The 11,903-nt window shown below is 37.6% G+C and overlaps 1 non-coding gene across 1 annotated transcript; it reads right to left on the reverse strand.

Moving 5' to 3' along the window:
- Positions 1 to 9,434: 9,434 nt before the first annotated feature.
- On the reverse strand, positions 9,435 to 9,539 carry LOC120578816 (small nucleolar RNA R71). Its single transcript, XR_005644625.1, has one exon. It is a non-coding gene; the product is annotated as a small nucleolar RNA R71 (small nucleolar RNA).
- Positions 9,540 to 11,903: the final 2,364 nt, after the last annotated feature.

An 11,903-nucleotide genomic window follows, 5' to 3' on the forward strand; every position in this document is an offset into this window, starting at 1 on the left:
TTTTATGAAGATGCAAGAAAGCCTTAAGAAATTTGACGCATTATTAATATTTTTAAATAGAGCAATGTATAGTGTTTGTCCCTTTATAGATCACACAAGTAAAGATCTAACTATTTTTTTATAAACCTTTCATTATCATTTATTTCTTTTACAACCTTTCAAGGTAGGCAACGAAAAACCTCAAAACAATAGAGAATTTTTAAATGATGATCATGTTAGTCATAGGAACAATAAACCAATGAGGTGACAATATTTTTTTAAATAAAAAATACACCAGAATTCATTTGACTTTATTTAAAGTTACAAATATGTCCTTCAACTTTTTTGTGTTATTACCTCTCAAAAAAAAAAAACTTTTTTGTGTTATTAAGTTTGTTATGAAATTAATCCAAAGTATTGTAAGATATTGTACAACATAGAAGAGTAGATAGAAAGGCATAAAAAGAGAACAAAAATGTATATTGTATATATTACTTCTTAAATGTGTTATTTATATGGCAATATATGTCCTATTTATAGGACAGAAAATTTGTAACTTACAAGTACATGAATAGTCATAAGGCTAAATGTCAATAACAATGAATAAAGTCATTCGCTCAAATGAGTTAAGGGATATAGAAAGCCTAGGAAAAATGGACATTCACACTATATTTAATATGGTCTTCCTAACAAGTATCATCAGGCTCAGGCCAATAGTTAAGGAATCTACAAATAAAAATTTTGTCTTGAAAATATAAGATGTTACTTTTGATCAAATAAAGATTACACAACTTTTTCCATAAAAACTTGCTTGTTTTGGATACTTAACCAATGCGCTTAAGGCACTGATCAACATTCTCCTATTTAATATTATTCAAACACCTCCTCTTGAAAATCCATGAATGATATGCTTCATTAAAATCTTACTAAGAAAAAATCCAATGGAAAAAAATCTCTGAAAGAAAAAGAGTACAATATCTGATATATCTGCCTTGTTAAAAACGTTACTGGATAAACCTAGTGGAAGAAAACTATGGTGAAGGAAAAAAGAGTGCATACTATATTTATTTCTCCCTCTCAACCAAACACTCGTCTATTAGGCGATGAATACTAGTCTTTCGTATCAACTCTCAAACTTTTTACTTGGGAGTTACTTTCTAAAAGGTATTCAAAATTATCACATGAACCAATTTGTTGACCGCTTATATCATTTTTTTATTATGAAGAATACATTCTTTCAACTGAGCAATGCACAGGGTATTATATTCATAAATGATTGTTTCATTCACTTTTCTGGAAGACAAACCACAAGTTTCTTTTATGTATTCAATCATAGACATCAACCTGTTGTAGTATGACTCAAAATTTGATGGATGGAGAATATTGTTGCTAAAAATATAAAAGATTTGTTTCAAATATATTTTATGCTGAAAATAAATTTATGGACAATAAATATATTTTTGTATCGTATGAAGGACGATTTGATGCAAATATATTTTGAAAGGGAATATTATATTTTTGATGCAAATATTCTTTCACTGAAGGAGAAAAAAAAAAGTACCTTCAGTGTGGTATTTGTTCCAAATTTATGAGTTATACTTTTACTATAAATATAGACCTTGTATCAGGCTAAACTTTGAGAGAGACAGAGGGGGCTGAAACAAGGGTTTAGAAAGGCAACAACAAAACTAGGGTTTGTATAGAGTTTGTCTCTTTGGAACAAACACTAGGGTTTGTGGGTTGATTCACCTTGAGAAACACTATTAGGATTGAGTCTCTTGGTTACGGGAAGAGGCTGGGACTTTGGATAGAATTAGGTGGGAGACTTATTCTTGTAACCCATTGATTTCTCTTTTGTAACGATACTCATCATATAGTGGATTGGAGGGCTGCTCTCTCCCCCAGACTAGGTCAATTTGGACCGAACTGGGTCAACAAATTCTTTTGTGTTCTTCTCTTCTTTGTGTTCTTCTCGCCGTTGTTTTCTACTTTTAGCTTGTATTTAATTGTTCCATACACTTTGATTTTGGTTGCTTGATTATCCCTTGCTCCACACATCAAGTTGTTATTGGTGTGATTTTCATCGAATTCGCAACAATTGGCGCCCACCGTGGGGCAAGGGTCAAAGGATAATTAAGTACCATGGGTTCAAAGTGGGATATTGAGAAGTTTACCGGAGATAACGATTTTGGGTTATGGAAGGTAAAGATGGAAGCGGTGTTGATACAACAAAAGTGTGAGAAAGCTTCGAAGGGTGAAGGTTCGTTACCGGTCACCATGTCACGAGCGGAGAAGACCGAGATGGTGGACAAGGCCAGGAGTGCCATTGTCTTGTGCCTCGGGTATAAAGTTTCGAGAGAAGCAGCAAAGGAAACAACCGCGACATCGATGTGGTCAAAGTTCGAATATTTGTATATGACAAAGTCTTTGGCTCATCGGAAAGTCCTAAAGCAACAACTTTACTCATTCAAGATGGTAAAGTCAAAGGCTATCATGGAGCTACTTGTGGAGTTCAACAAAATCATTGGTGATTTGGAGAACTTTAAGTTGCGTCTTGAGGATGCGGGTGCTCTGATGGTGTGGTGTTGTTTGGAGGTTGAAGAAGGTGATGTGTCTCACCTTGGGAGTGATGCCTAGTGGAGCGGTGGTCGTCTGGAGAGACGTTAAACACTCAACATCAAACTGGAGAGGCAGTGGTAAGAATACTCATGATCAGTCTGGAGAGGCGGAGGCAACAATACTCATGATCTACCTGTTGAGGTGGAGTTTCAAGGTTGAAGACATAGTGGGATGTACGCATTTGCTAGTTGAGGTAGAGTACGCTCATCGTGAGGTGGAGTTGAACACACCGGTAATGGTACCGCTATGGAGAACCTTGGGTGCTATGCTCTATGGTGAGCAAGGGATTTCTTCATGAGGTTGAAGAATGTACAGCACAGCTTGCGGGATTACTCTAAAAGAAGGTCAAGGGTGATTGGATGCAAGGTGATCTTCAAGGAAGCGGAAGATGTTCTGCGTTGAAGATGTTATGGTGAATGCTTGTGGGGCTACCTAAAATTCCTTGCGTAGTTGGACTGCAAGGACTCTTCGAGAAGATGGAAGACGTTTCGATGGCTGAAGAGGTTAAGGTGAATGCTTGTGGAACTACCTAAAATTCCTAGTGTAGTTGGAATACAAGGACCTTCGAGAAGGCGGAAGACATTCCGAGGGCTGAAGGGGTTAAGAGGTGTAAACTTGTGGAGCTACTTGGTGTAGTGGGAAGCAAGGGAAAGAGCAGCATGGTGGTTGATGTTAAATTGGCATCATCACTAATTTAGAGTCAAGGTGGAGAATGTTGTAATATGACTCAAAATTTGATGGATGGAGAATACTGTTGCTAAAAATATAAAAGATTTGTTTCAAATATATTTTGTGCTGAAAATATATTTATGGACAATAAATATATTTTTGTATCGTATGAAGGACGATTTGATGCAAATATATTTTGAAAGGGAATATTATATTTTTGATGCAAATATTCTTTCACTGAAGGAGAAAAAAAAAAACGTACCTTCAGTGTGGTATTTGTTCCAAATTTATGAGTTATACTTTTACTATAAATATAGACCTTGTATCAGGCTAAACTTTGAGAGAGACAGAGGGGGCTGAAACAAGGGTTTAGAAAGGCAACAACAAAACTAGGATTTTTATAGAGTTTGTCTCTTTGGAACAAACACTAGGGTTTGTGGGTTGATTCACCTTGAGAAACACTATTAGGATTGAGTCTCTTGGTTACGGGAAGAGGCTGGGACTTTGGGTAGAATTAGGCGGGAGACTTATTCTTGTAACCCATTGATTTCTCTTTTGTAACGATACTCATCATATAGTGGATCGGAGGGCTGCTCTCTCCCCTAGACTAGGTTAATTTGGACCGAACTGGGTCAACAAATTCTTTTGTATTCTTCTCTTCTTTGTGTTCTTCTCGCCGTTGTTTTCTACTTTTAGCTTGTATTTAATTGTTCCATACACTTTGATTTTGGTTGCTTGATTATCCCTTGCTCCACACATCAAGTTGTTATTGGTGTGATTTTCATCGAATTCGCAACAATTGGCGCCCACCGTGGGGCAAGGGTCAAAGGATAATTAAGTACCATGGGTTCAAAGTGGGATATTGAGAAGTTTACCGGAGATAACGATTTTGGGTTATGGAAGGTAAAGATGGAAGCGGTGTTAATACAACAAAAGTGTGAGAAAGCTTCGAAGGGTGAAGGTTCGTTACGGGTCACCATGTCACGAGCGGAGAAGACCGAGATGGTGGACAAGGCCAAGAGTGCCATTGTCTTGTGCCTTGGGTATAAAGTTTCGAGAGAAGCAACAAAGGAAACAACCGCGGCATCGATGTGGTCAAAGTTCGAATATTTGTATATGACAAAGTCTTTGGCTCATCGGAAAGTCCTAAAGCAACAACTTTACTCATTCAAGATGGTAAAGTCAAAGGCTATCATGGAGCTACATGTGGAGTTCAACAAAATCATTGGTGATTTGGAGAACTTTAAGTTGCGTCTTGAGGATGCGGGTGCTCTGATGGTGTAGTGTTGTTTGGAGGTTGAAGAAGGTGATGTGTCTCACCTTGGGAGTGATGCCTAGTGGAGCGGTGGTCGTCTGGAGAGACGTTAAACACTCAACATCAGCCTGGAGAGGCAGTGGTAAGAATACTCATGATCAGTCTGGAGAGGCGGAGGCAACAATACTCATGATCTACCTGTTGAGGTGGAGTTTCAAGGTTGAAGACATAGTGGGATGTACGCATTTGCTAGTTGAGGTAGAGTACGCTCATCGTGAGGTGGAGTTGAACACACCGGTAATGGTACGACTATGGAGAACCTTGGGTGCTATGCTCTCTGGTGAGCAAGGTATTTCTTCATGAGGTTGAAGAATGTACAGCACAGCTTGCGGGATTACTCTAAAAGAAGGCCAAGGGTGATTGGATGCAAGGTGATCTTCAAGGAAGCGGAAGATGTTCTGCGTTGAAGATGTTATGGTGAATGCTTGTGGGACTACCTAAAATTCCTTGCGTAGTTGGATTGCAAGGACTCTTCGAGAAGACGGAAGACGTTCCAATGGCTGAAGAGGTTAAGGTGAATGCTTGTGGAACTACCTAAAATTCCTAGTGTAGTTGGACTACAAGGACCTTCGAGAAGGCGGAAGACATTTCGAGGGCTGAAGGGGTTAAGAGGTGTAAACTTGTGGAGCTACTTGGTGTAGTGGGAAGCAAGGGAAAGAGCAGCATGGTGGCATCATCACTAATTTAGAGTCAAGGTGGAGAATGTTGTAGTATGACTCAAAATTTGATGGATGGAGAATACTGTTGCTAAAAATATAAAAGATTTGTTTCAAATATATTTTGTGCTGAAAATATATTTATGGACAATAAATATATTTTTGTATCGTATGAAGGACGATTTGATGCAAATATATTTTGAAAGGGAATATTATATTTTTGATGCAAATATTCTTTCACTGAAGGAGAAAAAAAAACGTACCTTCAGTGTGGTATTTGTTCCAAATTTATGAGTTATACTTTTACTATAAATATAGACCTTGTATCAGGCTAAACTTTGAGAGAGACAGAGGGGGCTGAAACAAGGGTTTAGAAAGGCAACAACAAAACTAGGGTTTGTATAGAGTTTGTCTCTTTGGAACAAACACTAGGGTTTGTGGGTTGATTGACCTTGAGAAACACTATTAGGATTGAGTCTCTTGGTTATGGGAAGAGGCTGGGACTTTGGGTAGAATTAGGCGGGAGACTTATTCTTGTAACCCATTGATTTCTCTTTTGTAACGATACTCATCATATAGTGGATCGGTGGGCTGCTCTCTCCCCTAGACTAGAGTCACTTTTGCTGCTTTTGCTTAGATTTTAAGCTACTCTATTTTAGCCCGCAGTTTCTTGTGGAACATTCTAGTAATGTAAGTGCTTAGATTTTAAGTCGAATGTATGCTATAAATAGAGTAGCTATCCATCACAAATATTCATATTTTCTTGGAATTCAATAAGTGACAATTGTCTTTCTAATAAAAGTTCTTTTCTTTTCTTTTACTTTCTTGTCATTTACTTTTATGCTTTTTCTCTTCTTCCCCATGTCTACGATGAACATGAGTGAGTAGACTTATCTTTTTCTTGGGATTGTTGGATAAGTCTAAATGACATAATCCTAATCAAGTCAAGCTCTAAGCCTTAATCTTATGTAACCCTAATTTCTTATCTAAATTCACCACTTTAACATGGATCAACCATTATCAAACTGTGGAAACGAAAGTGGAGGGTTTGATAATTGTTTATCAATTATCTCAAATATCAATTCATAAAACGAAAGTGGAGCTTTGATATTCGAACAAGTGAATTTAGACAAGGATTGCAAAGGCAGCGAAATAGTCTTTGCAATCTTTGAGACACATAGTTTCGATCTTCAAGGGAACTAATAATGATCAAGTCAGTGAAATAGGGTTGGTTGTTAGAGGAACCAAAATCTAATAGTAATCAAGTCAGCGAAATAGGCTTGGTTGCTAGAGGAACAAAAGAGAAACTGTCTTGAGAAATTAGGTCTAACATAAAGTTATAAGCTTATAGTTTTGTTTGTGAAGGACTTGTTATTTAGATGAACCAATGATCCCAAGGCTCCTTTTTATATTATTATCTTTCAATCGTTTGAAAACCCCAACTTACAACCCGTTTCTCCTCTAATCATCATCAAAGTCTAATTGAATTAAACTACTCCCTGTCAGAACGATACTCTTTTCATACTACTTTGGTAAGACCGTGCACCTGTGTTTTTATCTCATCAAGTTTTTGGCACCGCTGCCTCTTTTCTTCTACTTCTTTCTTTCTTTTTGTTACCATTAACTTCTTGGGTTCTCGATTTGTTATGCGAAGAAGTAAAAGTCTCGGAGAATTTATTCTTGAGATTGAAAGATATTTGCATAAGAAAAAGAGAGAGGCACAAAATAATATTGCTATGGCTGAACACACTCTCAAAGAGTATGCTACTCATTCAACGGAAGAGCCACAAACTATTATCGTGTACCCGACGGTTGAGGGTAAAAATTTCGAGATCAAGCCTGCACTTCTCAATTTGGTGCAGCAAAATCAGTTTTCTGGATCACCCACTGAGGATCCAAATCTCCATATTTCTTCCTTCCTTAGACTCAGTGGCACTATAAAAGAGAACCAAGAAGCCGTAATACTTCATCTCTTTCCTTTTTCCTTAAGCGATAGAGCTAGCGCTTGGTTCCATTCCCTAGAAGTCGGTTCCATCACTTCATGGGATCAAATGAGGCGAGCATTCCTTGCCCGATTCTTTCCCCCCTCTAAAACCGCCAAACTAAGAGACCGAATCACGCGGTTCAACCAAAAAGATGGGGAGTCTCTGTAACACCCCGTTTTCCCAACATAAAAATTTCTTAACAAATATCAGAGTAAACGTCATAAACGGGATATCACATTTCACAGAATCATAAATAGTCAAATAACAATTTAACTTTCAACAAAATACTTCAATCATCGCAGCGGAATTATGTCATCAATCATAAATAAGTTTGGCACGCAGGCCTCATCATAATATCTCAGTTAAACAACTTAAAGCATAAATATCGTAGGCAAATACGTAAAGGAAATGAAGCATGCAATCATAAACCCCATCCCGTTACGTATCAGAGCAACCTAAACGATTCAGTGAGGAACACGTCACTCACGACAGCAACACGCCACTCAAGCTCGATCACCTGCAAGTTACTCATATGTAGAGCAACATTTCCAAGCAGAAGGGGTGAGATTTCACAAAACAATAATATTAATCAATATAATTCAACAATCGTAATTAACAACATAAATCTTCAATATAAACATCTTAAACATCAAAGCATCTTAACATCATTCATCATTGACTCGACTATGCGACTATGCAACTTAGACCTCTTATATGCATGTGATACCAATTTAGGGCATGAGCCCCCATCGCTATTTGAGTATTAATATACTTCCAGGGCATAAGCCCCCATCGCTAATTTGAGCTAATGCTCCATTGTGTTGAGTACTAAGCTCCAGGGCATGAGCCCCCAACATATGTATGCTAATGCATGGAATCGATCTCTTAAAACATCTTAATCATCATCTCTTATGTATCCAATAATTTGGAGGATCAACATCATCTTGATCATCTTGTATCGACTCATGCAACATAGTTAAATAACAATAGCAGCATAGGCAGATTGCAACAACAGTATGACATCACATAACGATATCAAATAAAAGCAAGCATCATTTCAATCATTCATTCATAATTCAAGTAATACAATTAAACATCATCTCACATCATATTCAACATTAACATTTCATAACAGCTTCACAGATTGCAGTTAACTTCTTAAATATGTCACATTACTACCCGAGGGTCCATCTCTAATCAAATTATGCGACACAGATCGCAATATCCTCACTTGCACTCAGTTCTGGAAGTGCTCGCGAGGCGAGAGCATCTGCTCGCCATGGCGAGTACTAGCCAGATTCCCAACTAATGTTGTTCTAAGCTAAACCAGGTTCAATCTCATTCTAAATTATCATTTAATCTTTAATAAACATCTTCAGGCACTCAAAAACGTCTAAGGTTCAACTCAAAAGTCAAAACTACAGAATTCTACATGCTCTCTGGTCATGCTTGCTATGGCGAGTTCAGTTGTTCGCTGTGGCGAGCTGCGACATGCAATTCGCGAGGCGAGGGAAAATGGCTCGCGTGGCGAGCGATGAACTTCATCACTCGCGAGGCGAGGATCATCGTTCGCGAGGGCGAGCGATGAATATAGGCTCGGGCAGAAGTGCAGTTTTTACGAAAATCCATCTACTCTCATGGTTTTAAGCCTAATTTCAATTCCAGAATTCATCCTAATCATAATCTAAGGTCAAAGGACGGTTTATGCATCAATCTAACAGCGTATCATCATTGGATCATCAATTGCACCTATTAACCCTAATTTCATAAACTTCTTAATTCAATCCTAACTTGTTAATTTGATTATCAGAATTACATAGATTAATAAAACTGAATCGTTAGTCTCACCCTTACCTTAGTTGATGAAAATCGCAGCTCTCTTCTAGTCTTCTCCCTTCTATGACTTTTTCTCCCTTTTTCTCCAAAAACAGTCGTACGTACTAACTTTTCTAAAAACCTAGGTCTTTCCTTTTTATATCTCCTCCAAATATCTTATCTTATCTCTCTTTCTCCCCCAAAACTCTCTAAAATCTCAAAACAGCCCCTAACTAAATATCTTATTTTATTTTCAAATCTTATTTTATTAAACAACAAAATAAGTCTCATCTCCTCATAAAAATCGTCACATCACTTAAATCATCTAAATCATAGTAAATCATCTAAATCATCGTAAATCACACATATATTATATAAATATAATATAACTCGTCTAGACTCAATTAAATAACTAATTAATTAAAAGTGGGCGTTACAGTCTCTCTCTGATACGTGGGAGCGTTTCAAGGAAATGCTTAGACTTTGTCCCCACCATGGTTTAGAAAAGTGGCTCATAGTCCACACTTTTTATAATGGCCTAACATATACCACTAAGATGTCTGTTGATGCAGCTGCAGGTGGAGCACTAATGAACAAGAACTATACGGAGGCTTACACATTGATTGAAGACATGACTCAGAATCACTACCAATGGACCAACGAAAGAGCCATCACCGCCTCTACGCCCTCCAAAAAGGAGGCAGGTATGTACGAGGTCTCTGATTATGATCACCTTGCTGCTAAGGTTGATGCCTTAACTCAAAAATTTGAAAAACTTAATGTTAATGTTGTCACACCTTCTCCTACATCTCCTCCTTGTGAAATCTGTGGTATATTTGGTCATATTGGTGTTGATTGTCAGTTAGGTAGTGCTACTAATAGTATTGAGCATTTAAACTATGCTCAATACAACCAAGGAACGAGGCCAGATCAAAACTTTTACAAAAACCTTCAAGGTTCCTATGGGCAAGTAGCACCACCTGGCTATACAAACAACCAGAGGGTGGCTCAGAAATCATGTTTGGAAATTTTGTTGGAAAATTGCATGATGAATCAAAATAAACAACTTCAAGAACTGAAAAACCAAACAGGATTTCTGAATGACTCTCTCTCCAAACTCACTACCAAGTTGATTCTATCGCCACACACACTAAAATGCTCGAGACCCAAATCTCCCAAGTGGCCCAACAAGTGGCCACCTCTTCTCAAACACCGGGAGTCTTTCCCGGTCAAACCGAAACAAACCCCAAAGCTCATGTCAATGCTATTTCTCTTGGGGGTAGTAAGTTAGAAGAGACTGTTGCTAAAGCCGAAAGTGTCAAGGGAGAGAGTGTTAAGCTTCTAGGTGAGAAGGATGTGATAGAGAAACCACTTGACGAGAACAAAGCCCTTTCCCCATTAAGGCTTGTTAAGCTTAACTTGGAGGCTCAATTTAATAAATTCTTAAACATACTTAAAAAGATTTGCATTAAGATTCCCTTTGCTGAAGCTTTGTCTCGTATGCCTCTATATGCCAAGTTTTTAAAAGAAATTTTTTCAAAGAAAAAGGCAATAGAGCACAATGAGACAATAGCTTTGACAAGAGAAAGAAGTGCAATCATCAAGAAGCCACCTCCAAAGCTTAGAGATCCAGGAAGTTTTGCCATCCCTTGTATGATAGGGAGTGAAACCTTAAACCGAGCCTTATGTGATTTAGGAGCTAGTGTTAGTCTGTTGCCCTTACCCCTCTTTAAAAGGATGGGAATAGGGGAGTTGAAACCTACCGAAACAACATTGAAGTTAGCCGATCGTTCTGATATCCAACCTGTCGGATATGTTGAGGACATGCCCGTTAAAATAGAAGGGATATACATCCCAACTGATTTCATGGTGCTTGACATAGATGAGGACAATGAGTGCCCTATAATTCTAGGACGACCCTTTCTCGCTACTGCGGGTGCTATAGTAGATGTTAAGAATGGTAGGATTGTTTTTCAAGTGAGTGATGAGCTGATAGGATTTTAGCTGGAGAATTTTATGAAAGGTCCCGCTCTTTATTCTTGTAACATGATTAAAGGTTATGATGTGAAAGAACGCTCATTAGCGTCATCTACACAATATGACCTCTTTGATCCTTTCTAAGGACACTTTCTTAACGTCAAGCTAATGACTATAAAGAAGCGCTTCGTGGGAGGCAACCCACGCATTTAACTGCTTTTGTTTTGTTGTTTTTAGTTGTTTTGTAGGTAATTGTCCGAGTATGATTCAAGAAAGTGGAAAATTTTGAAGCTCCTATGTCCAGAACCTTGGCACGGCCCGTGCTCACTGTAACACTCTAATTTTTATTTAATTATTTTTAATTGTGTGGTGTCATTTATGTGATTTTTGGTGATTTATGTAGTGTATATTTATTTATTATATGATTATTTTATTAAATAATTAAAATAATATAATAATAGGATTAATTATTATCTTGGGGGTTATGAAATAATTAACATAATTAGTAGGGAGTTAATTGCTAATTAGGGAGTGGGAGGTTACATTTTGGGAGTTGAGAAAAGGAAAGAAAAATAGAGAAAACAGTTTTACGTGAAAACAGTCTGGTTTTGGGAGAAAAGCTAGTGCAAGGGAGAGAAGCTTAGGAATCATTGCTGCTGTATTTTTTCTGCAATTCTAAGGTAAGGGTGAGGTTTACCGCAATTATATAGATTCTGAATGTTGATTGTGTTCTAACAGGTTTATGTGAGGATTTGGGAGAAATTGGGTTTTTGTTGATTAAGGAGTTTTGGGTGTAGGAATCATAGAATTGATGGTAGAAATGGGTTCTGGGTGCATAAAACCTTTCATTGCATATCTGTAAACTAATTTGGGGAGTGATTTGAGGAA

This window comes from Medicago truncatula, chromosome 2, assembly GCF_003473485.1.
Source record: "Medicago truncatula cultivar Jemalong A17 chromosome 2, MtrunA17r5.0-ANR, whole genome shotgun sequence".
Taxonomy (NCBI): domain Eukaryota; kingdom Viridiplantae; phylum Streptophyta; class Magnoliopsida; order Fabales; family Fabaceae; genus Medicago; species Medicago truncatula.